The 15,801-nt window shown below is 43.7% G+C and overlaps 1 protein-coding gene across 4 annotated transcripts in view; it reads left to right on the top strand.

The window, feature by feature from the left end:
• Positions 1-15,801, top strand: part of CAPN6 (calpain 6) — a 50,675-nt gene that overhangs the window by 12,608 nt on the left and 22,266 nt on the right. The window lies entirely within an intron of this gene.

Below are 15,801 nucleotides of genomic sequence, written 5' to 3'. Positions count from 1 at the left end.
TGGGATTGTAGCAGCCCCTGTGAACAGTAACACTTGCCTGGTTTGCCAGATCCCCTCTCCATGCTCCCAGCTCCCTGCTGGAGTGTGGCTCTTGGTTCAGTGATCACTTTTTCAGATCTGAATGTGCCTTTTTAATTCCTTCAGCCACTTTTTTCCAGTTAAAAATATGGGGTGACAGCCATGTTCTTGCTCAGTCAGAAGAGGGGTCCCTCCCCACATCCCCTCGTCACCCCTCAAACTTTGCAGGATTTAATTATTGTTTTCTTGAAAAAAATACTTATTCTGCAAAGGCTAAATGTACTGAAACAGCTGAAGTTTAGGCTTGTTTCCCTGCCTATCCCAGAATTGTTCACATTTCTCTGCTGTTGGTGGTTATTGACTCTTGTTCAAGCGTAGGTAAACACAGGTTGCAAAGCTCTGTGTGCTGTGACATTTGTGTTTGCACTGAAAATAATGGCACATATGGCATCTGGGAGGTGAGGAAATGTGTTTCAAAGAGTGGTGCTGAGCTTTGAAGGAGCTCACAAATCCTTTTATGTGCCTCAAGCAAAGCTGGGGACACAAAGGTGGTTTCAGGTGGTAGGCTGTGTGAGCCAATGTCTTGCAGTTTGTTTGTTTGCTGTGCTTCTCTGGGCCCTGTTGGTAGCAGAAAAGGGCTGTGAAAGACTCAGCCTTGCACTAAGAGGAAATCAGTCCTAAGTGGCTTTTTTTCCTTATGTGTTTGTCCCATCCTGGATCTCAACACCATGGATGTTGTCCTCCACATGCTCCAACATCCTTCAGTGGGTGACTTTCAGACATTCACTCCATGAGTGCAGCTGTACAGGGCTACTGGAGGATTTTAGGACTTCCTAGATGACACTGGTGATCATTTTAACAGGCCCTTTTGTATGCTGTAATTAGCTGTGATTACACGAGTGCAGTGGCAGGGAGGCTGTTTGCCATTGTTGCAAATAGTTCTTCTCCTTGCCGTTAAAAGCAGATTTAGCTTGTGACCTTCAGCTACAGCTCATTACCTGTGGCAAAGTTTTAAGTCAGATATTTCTCTGTTAACTGCATGTGTGTGTATATAAAGAGAATGATTGCAGTGCACCTTAATTTTTATAGAAGGGCTTAAGCCTTGCAGGCTCAAAAGTGCTATAAAAGGTCATAGGCAAAAGTAGGCTCTGACCTAAGTTTAAACCCTTCATCTTAAAGAAATAGGAGAGCTATTAAGAGCTAACCTCTGGGAAGCAGTCTGCCCTGGAAGATAATCAGAGAGATTGATGGGGAGGTTTCTGTACACATTAATCGTGGTTTTAAGGTTAAAATTGTGGAGGCAGGGACCATGTAGCCCTCCAGCCGTGATGTTAGCGTGGAGAGGGTGGGTGAGGGGACAACAACAGGCAGCTGGGAAACCACCAGAAGAAGAAAACTCGTAAATGATGGTGAAGGATCTTTTCTTTCCTCGTTAAGGACGAACCGTGTACCCCAAACCTCCTGCAAATGGAGCCTGGCACTGCTGCACGTTTGAGGGGAGCTGTTCCAGCACCCTGCGTGCTCGGTGCTGTCGAGCTGAGCTGCAGCCATCTGTCCCTCTCGTGCAGGTGCCGATCTGCAGAGCAGGAGGAGCAGCTTGCCAAGGGCTGGCTGCTCCCTGCGATGGGAGGAAGGACACGCGGCTCCCGGGGAGGAAGGCGTTAAATCCATCCCAGCTGCCGGAGCTGCGATGTTGGCACGGCTCCCGAGGATGCAAGTGGCAGCACAAAAGCATGCTCCTCACACGCGTTGCCCTGGCAACTGCACATTCAAACGGCAGGAGGGGCAGCGGCATCCTGCAGGAGATGATGCAGTTGCAATTAAGTGGAATTGTCTTCACGTTGTTGAAATTAATTTTGAGCCGGGAGGGTGATGGGTGCACGTTATGGGTAGAACAATGAGCTGCCCCCGTCTGAGATGCCGGGGTAGGTAGGGTTTCATCGTGCTCTGTGTTTCTTTAAGGGTAAAATTAGTGCTGGCACTTGGCTTCTGGACCTTGGGTTTTTGGGGTTTTTTTGTTGTTGGAGAAACTAAAAATCTGCCTCGAGAGCTTTGTTTGTTTAATGAGGGTAGGTTTAGTGGAGTGAGTGATCGTCTGTACAGCTATTGCTGTTCTTGCATCCTGGTGATCCACAGGCTGGAAATGTAGGCTTTACAAAGATCCCAGGGACGTGTCCAAAAGTGGAGGGCAAGGTCTTTCAAATCCAGGTCAAAACAAGCTTTACCTTTCCTGTGTGGCTGTAATTCTGGATCAGCTGGATTCAGAGTCTGCTTTCTTGTTGTCTTATTTGGTGAAATCGGCTGATTTGGATCATTTTCTCCAGCAGCTGGAAATGTAATGTCATTTTCAAGGGAAGTGGTGGCCACCTGGTTTTCCCTGGTGTGATGAGACAGAGGAGGTCAGCTGTGATTTGGTGCATGAGACACATGGGAATTCATTGAAATTCAAAACTTTCTAAAGCACTTAGCTGCCAGGATTTTGGAGGGGATGTTGAAATCTAAATGTAATCTAAATAAGAGTGCTAATAACTCAACTAGATGTGCTGATCAGAGATCAAAAAGGTAACTGGAACCCATTGGAACTGGAATTCTCATTTTGCCAACCAGGAATGGAAGTTCTCATAGAAGGCATCACGATAGAATAACACTGTCACTTTTACTGCTACCCTAATATGATCCTGTAATCATTTGGAAATTAATAATAGTCCTAGCTGTTCTAAGCAATTGGTCTTTTTGAGGAGTGCACACATTTTGTAAAAACGGAGGGGAGGAATGACAGCTTTTTTTGCGGGGGGTAACTACTGGGTTAAAATACTTTTTGGCTTTAATTTTAATGTTGCAACTTTTCCCCAAATATGCTAATAAAGCTGAAATATTTCTTGGAGGCAAGGAAACATTTTTCAGCTCTAAAGAGCCTTCCCTTGTTGGTCTTTTAAGGTACTTGGAACAGCATGTTCTGATGGTGTCCAGCCAAACACTTCACTGAAAACATTGTGGGCTTTGTTTTGTTGTTTTCCTTCTCCCATTATTATTTTCTCCTAAGGTTTTGAGGTTGGGTTGTTTTATTTTTTTTCGCTGAACGTATTCTGAAAAGAGAATGTGACACCTTCTAGCACCCTGGCAGGTGAAGGTAGGGAGCTCCAGACAGCTGTTTTCATCCAGTCCCTTGCCCTTGCTTGGCCAAGAAGTAGCAAAGGTGGGGTTTTTGGAGTGTGTGTTTGTGTGTTTCACAACTGGGAGGTTCATTTGGGCTTTTTTTTCACAGCTGGCTGGAAAAGGAAGAACCAAACAGGAGGATTTTTGTTATATTAGGCATGTAAAACGTGCTTGACAGCTCACAACATCTGAGAGCAGCCTCCTGAGGAACCACAGAGACTCCAAAGGAGTCTCCTGAGTTCCAGCATAACATTGTTATTCGTGTGTTCTTGTTAGCTAATCTCTTACGGAGCCAACACCTGTAGTGCAAAGGGAAGGGCCTTTATTGCCACAGCAGAAGAGACAGCTGCCACAAGACATACCTTGTTGAACATAATAAAAATGTATAATAATCCCTTGAGGAAATGTTATGTTGGTGCCAGGAAAAGGGGATGGGAGGGTTTAAATGCCTAGAGCATGGCCACTGTGCTAATTTATGTTCAATATGACACTGATCCTTTCCCAGTGGCAGTGACATCTCTGCTGCAAGCCCTGCCTCAGCTCCTGCAGGTGTTCTGCTATCACCAGACAAACTGGAAAATGTGTGTTGACTTTGTCTGCGGGTTTGGCTTATTCATATTCTCAAGCAACCTTTGTCACCAAAGCCTCAAAGTAGTAATTAACAGGCTTGTTTCTGGAAATTTGCTGTGCATTGGACCCTGAGAGAATCCTGTTAACAGCAAATATTTCATATTGGATTGCATTTTGCCTAAAGAGAATTTTAAATTGAACAATATAAACTTCACATACAATGATCAATTTCTCCAATGTAAACCCCCAGCAAGCTGAAATCTTGACTCATTTGCAACAGCATTTCTGTCTGTGATGAGACCAACCCAATTTCTAACACAAATATAAAGCCTGTATGATGGGCTGTGAGGGCATGAACCCAGAGCAGGCAGGCAAGGGTGTGTTTAAATGCATATATGCACATGGATGTGTGCCCATGACATGGGGCAGGGACTTGGGAAGCAGGATGCTGCTGTGGCAAGAAGGGTGAAGCAGCACTTTGGACTTGCATTGTCACCCCAGGGCAACTCTGTGGCGTTTGGAAGGCAGGCAGAGACCCAGAATCTGTGCTGTAGGATTTGAGTGGTGGTAGCTCTATAAGGGGAATTTAAAAATTCTTTCTGTGCTAAGAGTAGTGATGGGAAAGAGGGTGGGTCCAAGGAGAAGTCACTGGACAGAGCAGTCACCAAACACAGAGGGTTGGTGCAGATGTGTTGTTAAGCACTTCCTTTCCCAGCTGTTTTGTTCCTGGAGCCAGGAAGTGGAGCAGAGCTGTGTGTGGTGCCCCAGGACTCCTCTCACACAGCCAAACAAACAGGGAAGGATCTCTTAATTCCCTGAATCCCTCCCAGCAGTTATTGCTGGCAGGGGCTGGGATTCCACTCTGGGGGGGGTCATGTCCAGCTGTGTGACCCTTGTCCATGTCCCATATTCCTGGGCCACAGTCTGCAGGCCACATCCAGGCTGAGGTGAGCACAGTGTGCTGTGGCTCTAAACAAGAAGCTCCAAGAAGCTGATGAGATTTCATCCAGATGGGCTCTGTTTCTGTGCCTGTGAAGGTCCTACAGAAACAGGATCAGGAGTTCCATGTTGTTCTAGGATTTTATGTCTCTCCTCACCTTTCTGCAGGTGATGCCCAGCTCTGGCCGAGTGCTTCACCCTGCAGAGACCTTGTGTGTTCATTTGGAAAAGGAAAATGTGGGAGAACACAGTGCTCCAGGACTTGGGAGGGCCTCACTTTTTTTGAGATGGGTGTGTAATTTATGAAGCTCTATTGAGACTGAAACAGATACTGTTTTGTTCTCTTGAGGATGTTATTTTAAGAAAGCATCCTTTACTGAACAATAGACACTTATAAACATAGTTTAACTCACTTTTATTCCCACCAGTGGTATAAGCTGGTACACCTCAATATTAATATCAGGGGTTTTGGTCCCTGGCCCCTTTCAAAGTTTTGGGAATGTCACTGTGCTCTGTTTGTCACCTCGTCTGTCCCCCAACAGGCTGAGTATGGGAGGCATCATGAAAACATCGCTTGGCACGTTTCCATCTTGGTTTCTGACTGGATAAAACATTCCTCCCATAATATTTTGTCCTTAATGATTTCAGCTGGGGAAGTTGTGACATGTTTCTTCTTGGAATTGCCAAAATGTTCCCAGAATCGAGCTGTTGCTCACCCTTATTCTGTGAATTCCATTATTTTATTTTTATTTTGCCTGGAAGGTCTTGCTAAGATGGGGCTTGGCCAGAAGAAGAGATGAGCAAGGAGCTATAAAGCCTTCAGGTCTGACCTCTCCAGTACAGTCTGGTGACTGAGTGGGCCCCGTATGACATCAATTTGATGGCTCAATCCTGTTTCTGGGGTCACCTCCGAAAATTCTTTGGTTTTAGTTGTGCCTTTCTTTGCTGGCTGTGTCATGACAGGAAGCAAAACCGCACAGTGGCTCCTGGCAGCATCCCTGTCCTCCCCACTCCAGCAGCTTTCAGAGGAGCTGGGGGTGCAGTGGATATCCTGGCACACAGCTGCATCCTTCCCCCCTCATCTGGCAGGTACCAGGGCAGTGTGAGGCACGAGTTCCCATTTTTTGTGGTGATACCCTTGGATACACTCACCCTTCCATGAGGGCTGCATTTATTTCCATAGGATGAAGTGGCAGGGTTTGGAAAGTGGCAACTTGCTCAGTGGTATTATTCACCCAAGTCTTCCAGGAATATAATTAAAGGCAAACATTTGTAAATGACGTGCATGCTTGCCAAGCACACAGCTCTCCAGATGCTGGTATTTTGTTATCATCTCTCTTGGCACTTTTTCCAGTTGATATTTCCCTCCCTCAGATAGGATGAAGACTTTCTTATGTTGTTGTGGTTGTTTCCTGTAAAGAAAAGGAATATTAAACGACCTCAATGTCATTTCTAGAACATAAACATTACAATTCCAAGGCTCTGAATGTTTCTTTAAAGTTTAAAATGTCAGGTTTTATTTAGCTGGTTCAGTTGTCATTAGATGAAAATTGGTTTCTCAAACAGCTTCTGTTTGTCCTGAGGCGATGTGGTGATGGTAAGAATGACATGGTAAAATTTATTTTGAGACTGTAAAACAAAAAGCCTGAGGATCATATCCCCAGCCAGCATAAGTCTCCTTACAGTAATTGTTAGTTCATTGATGTAGTCTTCTAAGAGAATTAAATGTCTGACTTCTCTGAAGGAAAAATTACAGCCTAAACGTGCCAGTTGCAAAGGAAATTGAGGTATTGTTCTGTCAACGCTCTTCAGCTAGAGTGGAAAGCATCCACATCCAAAAAATGCTTTCTGTGTGAAGAGCTTCGTGCTTTTCTCATATTATTTCCATATTTAAAAGGGTATTTGGGATGAGCAGAGTCCTGGAATTTGAGGTTGAGTAAGCCATTCTGTCTTAGATTTGCAGAGTAACTTGTTTGAATTTCATGCTGTGTCCCTGTGATCTAAATGCATGTTTCCTTCAAGATTAATTCCGTTTAAAGATTAAATAAATATGTATGTTTTCTTGGCTGAAAAGAAGCTTTTAAAAATCCTTCACAGCTGAAAGAACCTTTTAGAATTGTCTTGCCTGTATGTGGCATTGTTTCTAACTTAATCACAAAGGCTAAAACATTTTGAATTTACATCTTTTCCAGCTTTCAGGAAATAAAATGTCCTTCCTCAGGAGAAATACACATTTTGTTAAGAGCAAGTGTTACCTTCTGGTTTTCATGCACTGAACTTTGGCCAGTGCTGCAGGTGGCAGAGGCCACCTTGACCTTCTCCTGAGCATCAGGAAATGGGATCTGTGTCTGGAGCTGTCCAGAAGCCATCTGGGCACTGCCTGCTCCAGTGACCCTTCCTGAGCTTGGGAGGTGGACAAGTGGCTCCCTGAGATCTGGTTAATAAAGTGTCTGTGCTGTATAAAGCTCATTGAGGTCTGAGTTTTGCCTGGAGACAGCACTTTCTAGTCTGATACAGTGAATAATTATCAAAATAGGGTTGGTTTTTTTCCTAAGACTGTACTAAATCTCCAGTCCTGTGATGATGAGCAAGAAATTAAATCTCATTTAGCAATGATCCACCTGTGGGCTGAGCTTTGGTCTGCAAGTTTGGAGTTTTATTGCTGCTGTGAGTTTACTGCTGGTGGAAGCACTTGCAGAACTGATAAAAGGCAAAAATTCAGGGATTTGCTCTCCCTGGGTCAGTAGGATAACCCTATAGATAATCCATTTGCAAAGATTTTGTGCAGAGCTGCATTTGCTGTGCATGATCACTGCTGCCTGTTTCCTCCTCCCCCCCCCAGATAAAGGGCATTTAAGCCTTGGACATCTGATTTTCCTCCCTAAATGGAGATGTGAATGCAGTACCTCATCCTCTGGCCTCTCCTCCCTCATCCTTCACTCACTGACTGCTCTCCATGAATAAAACTCCTCAGAAGTGATAGCTGCCTAAAAGCTGCTTTTCACATTTGGGCACATGATCTAACTGGTAAAACAGCTGGTGTCTGGACTGTAAGAGGAATAACTCAAATGTAATCCAGATATTTCAGATGTAATCCAGCCATGGCATTTCTCATTCCTGGTCTTAATGAGCACATTCATTTCCCTAAAAGCATGATCAACGTCTCGTGAGCCAAACCAAAGCTGCATCAACCTGTGGACAGAGGTAGATTGAGGGGACTTGCACCTCTGCTTGTTTAAAGCAACATCAGCCCTTGCTTTAGCTGAAGTGATGATGATTTACAGCTGAGCATCTGCCCTGCAGCTCTGCATGTGGATGGAGTGAAATCTGTAGCACTCGGGGGGGGAGGCTGTGCTTGGAAGACACAGGGAGAGCAGGTTAAGCTGCTTCGGCAGACATTCCAAAATGTGCAAAAAATTAAGAATGAACATCCCTCTGATGAGCATAATGGCTGAACTGTAAATGCTTGTGTTGTAAGACAAGGGAAAAGCAGCACTGGCAAACCTCAACATTATTAGAAACAGGCCCTTCTCCTTGAGGAGAAGTCTTTCGAGAGTTAAGAAATGTTTCTCTAGGTTTTTCACTGACTTGACTTTAGCTGTTAGTCCCTGATTAAATAAAGATGATGAAGTTCTCACAGCAATTCCTAAATATTCATAGAGCACCTTCATCTTTAAAGGAAATTTTGTGGTGATTTGAAAGCATAACAGGAACTGGAGGTCTGAATCCCTTTTGTTTTACCCAGAGTGTAGCTTCAAACCTGTAACTCCAAATCAAACACTTTGTGTTATCTGGGAAGTGTTGTGAGACTGGTATGAGATCTCATACAGGGTTTTCTGAAAAGAGGAATGGAAAAATCTTTTAGTGACTGTACCATTAGTTTAGGATTGTCCTAATTTCATTGTGAAGTCTTCAGTTGGACACAGAAGCTCTTCTACACTTCAATTTTTCATTAAGGCTATTTTTGTTAGTTCCATCTTGTGATTGTTGGTGCATATTTGCATTTACAATACACATTTAGGGAAGATGGACTTTCTTGTTAAGTCATTTAAAAATATTCTATATATGAATCAAAATCTATGTATCTAATATTTTTTTCAATGGGGAAATTATTCGATTAACTACTGATAAAGGGATTAATGTTGTTAAATCATCTGTGCTTTTTTTTTTAAATTATGTTTGTATTTCTTTGTGTGGCACTTCTGTGGCTCTGCTATGATTACTACAAGCCATGAAGTCTGCTTTTAGCATCTGGCAACAGTTTGGGGTTTTTGAGCATAGAAGATAACAGGGTGAATATTCCTGTGGCTGCCAGTAGTCATTGCAAAAGATAACAGGGAGATTATTTGGATTCCCCAGATTTCTAAGCTGGTAAATCAGAAGGGTAATTTCTCAGTGAAGGCACTGATGTTAGTGTTTAACAAAGGAATTTGTCTGAAATGAAGTGGTGAATTCAAATCAGAGTATTTAGATCATATTGGGAAAATCAAAAATAAGCTCAAGAGCTACAGAAAGAAACAGCATGGTATAGATAAGAAAAAAAGTTTCTTACTGTGTCTTTGCAAGCAAGGAGTCTCTTAAATGTCTGAACAATTTAATCGCGAAGTTGAAACTCACTGTGCTTCAACTGGGATAAAATCATGACCAAGTAAATATTCTGACTACAGCCTGACAGGCTGAGTCCTCCCAGGCAGCCAAAGGCTCTTGCCCATGGATGTGTCTGACTGAATCTGCTCTAGTCTTTGTTTTGGGTTGAAGCAGAAGAGAATCCAAAATTAATTATCACTAATGGTGCTAGGAATCTCATTGAATATTCAAACAGTGGTAGAGCTCCACATTTTTACAAGTCCTTAAGTGGTTAAAGCAGCCAGGTTCCTCTGACTTTTCAATGGTTTGGGCATTTAAGTTGCACAATAATAACAATATCCAAAGTGACATGCAAAGGTTGTAAAAACATTAAAGCATATTCGGACTGGTTTATCCTGGAAATTCTCTTGAGGCTGGAAAGAAGAAATCCTCAAGATCACTTTGTATAATAGCACCTTATCCAAACATATTTAATTCATTTTAGTCCTCTAATAGCCATCTGTGCAAGACAAAAGAACCTACATGGAGGGAGAAGCATGTGCTTGATTGCCTGGCAGATACAACAACGGTGATTTTGCTTAATAATCTTACTTTGGAAGTCACTGGTGTGGGTTTTTCAGTGTCACCACTCGACACTGAAGAGACATGCTGATAGCTTTATTGCTAAATGAAAATCTTCCCAAGGCAAGGTCTAAGAAGATGTTTTAGAGATAGAAGCTGCTGTTTGTTTTCAAGATGTGTAAATAAAACCCTTCCTGGTGGTTACTGTGAAGATGACACACTGATTTGGCTGAATCAAAAAAGTGCTTTCAGTATTCAGGAGTAAAATGAATGCTGCTGTGGCGCTTTTGAGGCAGTATTTTTATAGCTTAGAATTGGAACTCCCTGTGTTCCTGAAAGACAAATACTCTGGTTTACATCTAAGGCTGATCTTTGCCAGAAAGGATGTCCAGAGTAGAATTTTAAGTCTGATATGTGTCATATTGGGACAGAGACCCTCCCATAGACTCTGACCTTCATAGGCTCAGCAAAACTGTGTTGTGCTGGCTAGAATAAAATTTCTATTAAAAACCAATTCAAAATCCAAAATTTGATATAGCTCAACTCATCTAACAGTCTAGGAAGCTTGTGTCTTATGTTCAGGGCTTTATCTCATTTTACAGCTCCTCTTTTTATGTTAAGAAGCAAACATCTAGTCCAGAATGGTGTGGGCTGGATCACAACCCCAAAAGTGTGTCTGGAAGGTGTCACTGGCTACACCTTGAACTGTTATCCCAGGCATTAACATCTTTTTGCTTGAAGCAAATAAGTGGGAGAACACCTCAAGGTGCTGTCTGAAAGAGATGAGGAGTCTGGGAGAAGAGGATAAAGGATTTTTATCCTCAAGAAAGTGTCTGAGAGAAAATCCATGATTAGTAGGTACTGGAACCTAGGCTGAAAGCAAACCCTGCTGGAAAAGGGATGTGGAAAGGAGGAACTTGTTGCTAAAGGGGTTTATTCTCTTTAATGTGGTGTTTAGACTTATGCTTTTTGACCTTTAAAGTCTGTGCATTGCCACTGGGCAAGGGAGAAATATCTCCTTTGCAGGAAAAACAAATCATCTCCCAGACTAATCTGAATTTTCACTCCAGACAACGTTTGGATGACTTGACTTTAGTTTTGCCACAAAATACTCAGTGTAATAAAGAAAATAAATGTGACTTTGCTGAAATCTGCCTGATACTCTTTTGTAAACAGCAAATTCCCTTCCTTATAATGGAGTGATGGAGAATTCCAGCTGCATCACTGCCAGCCCCCTGAGACACAGCAGAAGGTCAGACTGGACAAGATCATGGCCCCTGAGCCAAAATGATGCTCATTATCAGGCAAAGGAAATATTTTCCTCATCCACCAGAGCTGGACAGTCAGGAGTACTGACCTGGGAATAGTTTGTTCCACACTGGTCCAGTCCTGAATAGTTCAGTGCTGTGAAAAAGTGTGTGTGACTTTTTCCAACCTCCTTTTCTTACTGTTTTTATTCCCCATCTGAGAGAACTCATCCAAGAATTTGATAGACAAACATGTTTTGAGGAAGCAATAAAAAGATGCAGCTAAACAATGGGTGGCCTTTGAGTCTGATGAACTGTGAGTGGCCTTACAGCCCCTGTCTGACCTTGGCCACGTTAGGGTGTGCCTGGATGAGATGTCAGGGACTTGCTCTAAGGACTGGCTTTGTCCTTGACCATCCTGTTTTACTGCATTTAATGCAATAAAAGACATTTCCCCTGCTTTGGTGCATGGCTGCATTCAGGTTTTCTTTAAAATGCTGTTACTACATTTACCTGTTTTTCATCACCACCTCAAAATCAGAGTAAATTCTCATAATAGCATTTTCCAAGAAAACTTCAGATTAGTGACCCCAAAATGGTGCCTTTAGGATGGAAAACTCTCACTCTTTCCAAGAAATTTAAATATATACATTTTTAACCAACTAAATTGGGACTTCCATTAATTTTTTTTCTCCCCACATTATGTCACAGTTGCTGTAGCTTTGGAACAGCTGAAAATCAAGTTTCATAGGGGTTGGAATTGCTCTGAATTAATTGGTTTACATGATCAGGATAGACACAGGCCTCTCTCCAGTGTCACAGCACCATGGCAGTGGCAGGGTAAAGTCTGTGCACTGCTTCCAGGGGAGTTTGGACATCTTGCTGAGAGAATTTGATGTTGCCTGAGGTGAATCCTGTCCTAAGAATGGCATCTCTGATTGCTGCTTATGAGGAAAAATCACACAAATTGTGGGAATAGGTACAAGGGGAAGAAGGCAGGAGGCAAAGTTTTCTGGTAAATTCAGTGAGAAACAAAGTGTTATTCTCAAACAAGGCAGCTTTTCTCCAGAATTGTCATGGATGTGCTGCAGTTCTGTAGCATCACGAACTCAGGTAGTGCAGCAAGAGGTGGCTTGAGGTGATTGGTTCCTGTATGAGGGTTCCTGGAGAACAGCAGATCTTTCATTGCAGTCTGGGGTGGATTTTGGGCTGCAGTGGCAGAGGACTGGCAGGGCTGCAGCAAACACTTTGTTAGGAGGTTCAGAAAAAGGTCAGCCCTAGGGCCCATCATTGAGCCCTTCCCAGCCCTGTCAGCTTTCTGGAGAGAGCAGCTGTAGTGCTCCAGGGGTCAGGTGAAACCTAGAGGCAGCCAAGATACACACCATGTTGCCCAATTGCAATTTTTTGGGGTTTTTCTTCCAAAACACTGGTTCAGATCCTCCCCAAATAAATGTGTCCCATAGGCAGGGCAAGGCTGGAACTCCTGGACTGAGTGTTAGTCACCACTAACCCAAACTGAAAATGGAAAAAAAAGAACACTATAAAAATGTCTGTGATGCATTTGATTTTGTAACAGGATTTAGTGGAGAGGGAGGAGGGGGAAGAAGCATTTCTCAATCCCCAGAGAGCTGAGTTTTCTTTTACACAAGGCTGGAGTTCTTCTCCTTGCTTATGTGTAGCTCAGTTTCTGTTGGAGCAGCACTGGGTGTCATCTTGCTCTCAGGAGCTGATGCTGCTGGATGATGGGCATGAAGTTTCCAGAGGAATTGCACATCCCGAGCTCAGGGTGTACAGACACAAAGCTGGGGCTAAACCTGCCTTTTGTGGGTTTACATGGTGTAACAGCACTGACAAAAGTCCTTCCTGATCTCAGCAAGGGCTTTTTCAGTCAGGTCACATCTGACCCCAGGTTTCTTTGGATGGAGATTTCTCTAAGAACTGTCCCCTGAGGGGTGACTTCTCTTTTTTCACTCTGCAGGCAGGTTCTTTTTCAGCCATAACAAGGTTGTAAAAGACTTTTTGCATGCACTGGAGTATCCAGCGCAGTTGGGCTTGGTTGTTTTGCTTCTTGGGGCTAACTGCAAATGCCTTGGCACACAGCCTGGTCTGGGGAGCGTTTCTGTGACCATGCCAGCACAGCTGGGCTTTATTATAAGATGGACAATCCCATTTACCTCTTCAGCTCCACAACCACAGGGTGCTGTCTGTGCTGCCTTCCTTTAGATGAGGTTGGCTCAGTGTCAGCTGCAGCCAAAGCTGAATTTTTGCATCCATGTTCAGAAAGAATTGCCTTTCCCCCTGCTTCCCCACACTGTCTCTACAGGAGCTGACTCAGGATGATATGAGGGTGGGAGAAGAGAAGAAAATGGGAACGATTCTCAGCTCTGACAGAATTCAAACTGCTTTTAAAAAATTTAAAGGAATGGTTACTGGGCTTAAGTAGATCAGTCTGATAGTGCCTGCCTCTGTAGGTCTTATGTGCAAGCAAAGGTGGGTTGGATTATTTTTCATGCTAGGGCTGAATTCTTTAAAGGGTGCTGGAGAAAGTAAGCTTGGGTGCTTAGGCAGCAAGCAAGAGAAGGGATCAGGACTTCTGAAGTGCCTGGATCACATCTCATGTCAGTGTCCTCTGATAGTATCTGGCTGGGTCCTCAACTATCCTAAATTATCTCTGCTGGGAGCATTGTAGAGAAAAGTGATTTTTTTTAATTTCTATTTTTTTACATGCTTGGAGCAACCAGAAACGCTTAAAGATCCTCACAAGGACTGCAGAATAATATATTGAAATAGCGCATTTCTAACTTGTGTTGGGGGAATTGTGGCTTAGATAGATAAAAGTATTCCTTAGAATTTGCTATATGGCACAAGTGGTGAAGACCACAAAGCTCAGAAGAGGGCAAAGAGCTGCAATGAGCTCTAGGTTGTGCCTCAGTGTTATTGTGTCTCATCTGAGCCACGCAGTGACAGTGACCACAGAAGCTTTTGTAATGACAAGAGAATTCATGACAAAAGAGACAGAATTGGTGGCATTTTTACGCTGTTCTTTAGCCCCAGAAGCCCAGGACTCTGAGGTGGTTTAATCAGAAAGGGTTTATCAAGCAGGATCCTGGAGAATTTGGTGACTGGTGGAAGCAGGGAGGTGCTGTTTCTGAGCTCTGCTGTTCCTTGCTTGCTTTGGGCCCCAGCAGTCAGCAAATGCTGATCTCATCCATAAATGTTGGCACTTGGCACATGCTGCTCTGTTTTGCCTCTGAGGACTTCGTGAGATGCGAGACACACTTCAATTAAAAAATGGCAGTTTAATGTCGTTATTTTTATCAAAACAAACCAAACAAGATATTTGTAATACACAGCAGTGCTTAATTTCTTTCTAAAATTAATTAAAGTTTTGGCTTCCACCAGTGACAGAAAAGTTTGGACACTTTTAACCCCGATGGCTCCGTTTATCCCTTGTTTACTATTCTAACAAAATAACATTTTGAAAGGAAAAACAAACTAGAAATTACTAATGCCAGAGATGCCAGGAAATGGGATATGAAACTGGAATCTAGCCCACGTGGATGTGGGATGTGTGCTACCACCATGAAGGCCAAGTAGCCAAGTGATGTCAACCCCTGCAAGTGGGTGGATTTACATCATCTGAAGTGCCAGCCTGGAGGTCCTGCTGCCATTCCATATCAGAGCATCCAGGGAGGCTGAATGGACCTGTCCATGATGCTGATGAGCATCTTGTACATGGCCAGTTTTCCTCCTGGGCACCGTTTTGTTATCCAGGTTTTTGTTCAGGTCTCTTAATAAGCTTTGAATTTTCCCTAAGTGCAGACACACGTGAGAATTCCTGACAGAAGATCAGTGTCACGTAATGATCAGTTGCTTGTTTCCCAAAAGGCATTTAAAATGTCAGCTGTTATTTAATGAGAGAAGTCTCATGCCAAAAATATAATTTTCTTAAGGAAAACGGCTGCAGCTCCATGAATTCCATGCTGTGAGCTGACTTCAGGTGCCATTGGCTAAACCAGCCCAGGAAAACCATCAGCTGAGCACTGAGGTGGTTCTTTGCTCTGGAAATGTGGTCACCTGGCACTGATTTGTCAGAGCCACATCAGAGAGATGCGTCTCTAGTCTGTAGCCAGGCTTGGGTTGCACCCCTGCTATTTTGGGATCATCATCTTTAATTACCAAAGGGCAGAGGGAATCCATAGGTACGGAGCACAGCTCCTTCCTCTGCTGCTGATGGCAAACAGGACAGACTGCAGGAAATCTGGGGTCTCCTGCCATTTTGAGGTGAGAGGGAGTTATTTATTCTGCATTTCTAATGCTTGGACATAGGATCATTTCCACAGGGTTGAAATTTTGGGTGATTAAACTGTGAAAGAGCAGAATTTCCTACCACTGCCTGCTTTGCCATCCTCTCAGCCAGTGAGGAAGGGCAGTGACTGACAGGAGAGTGTCAGGAGCAGTCACTGGGTTGAACCCAGCAGGTTCCACACCAGTTAAGGATGGTCCCATTACCTGTTTGCTGAAGTGTTTGTGGGAGGTTCCCTCTCCATTCAGCAGAACACCTCTGCCAAGGATTTCTTGGGAACAAACACATCACTGCTGCAAAATGCACCCGTGTGGCTTCCCCAGGGTCCGTGGAACTGGAGGTGCTCCCTTTAGTGCAAGGGGAAAGCCAGGGAGGAGCAAGGAGACATCCCAGGAAGATCCAGCCATGCTCTCTGGG

This window comes from Corvus hawaiiensis, chromosome 14 (genome assembly GCF_020740725.1).
Source record: "Corvus hawaiiensis isolate bCorHaw1 chromosome 14, bCorHaw1.pri.cur, whole genome shotgun sequence".
Classification (NCBI taxonomy): Eukaryota; Metazoa; Chordata; class Aves; order Passeriformes; family Corvidae; genus Corvus; species Corvus hawaiiensis.
Note: the sequence above shows the minus strand (reverse complement) of the source record. Positions and strands in the feature narration are given on the sequence as shown.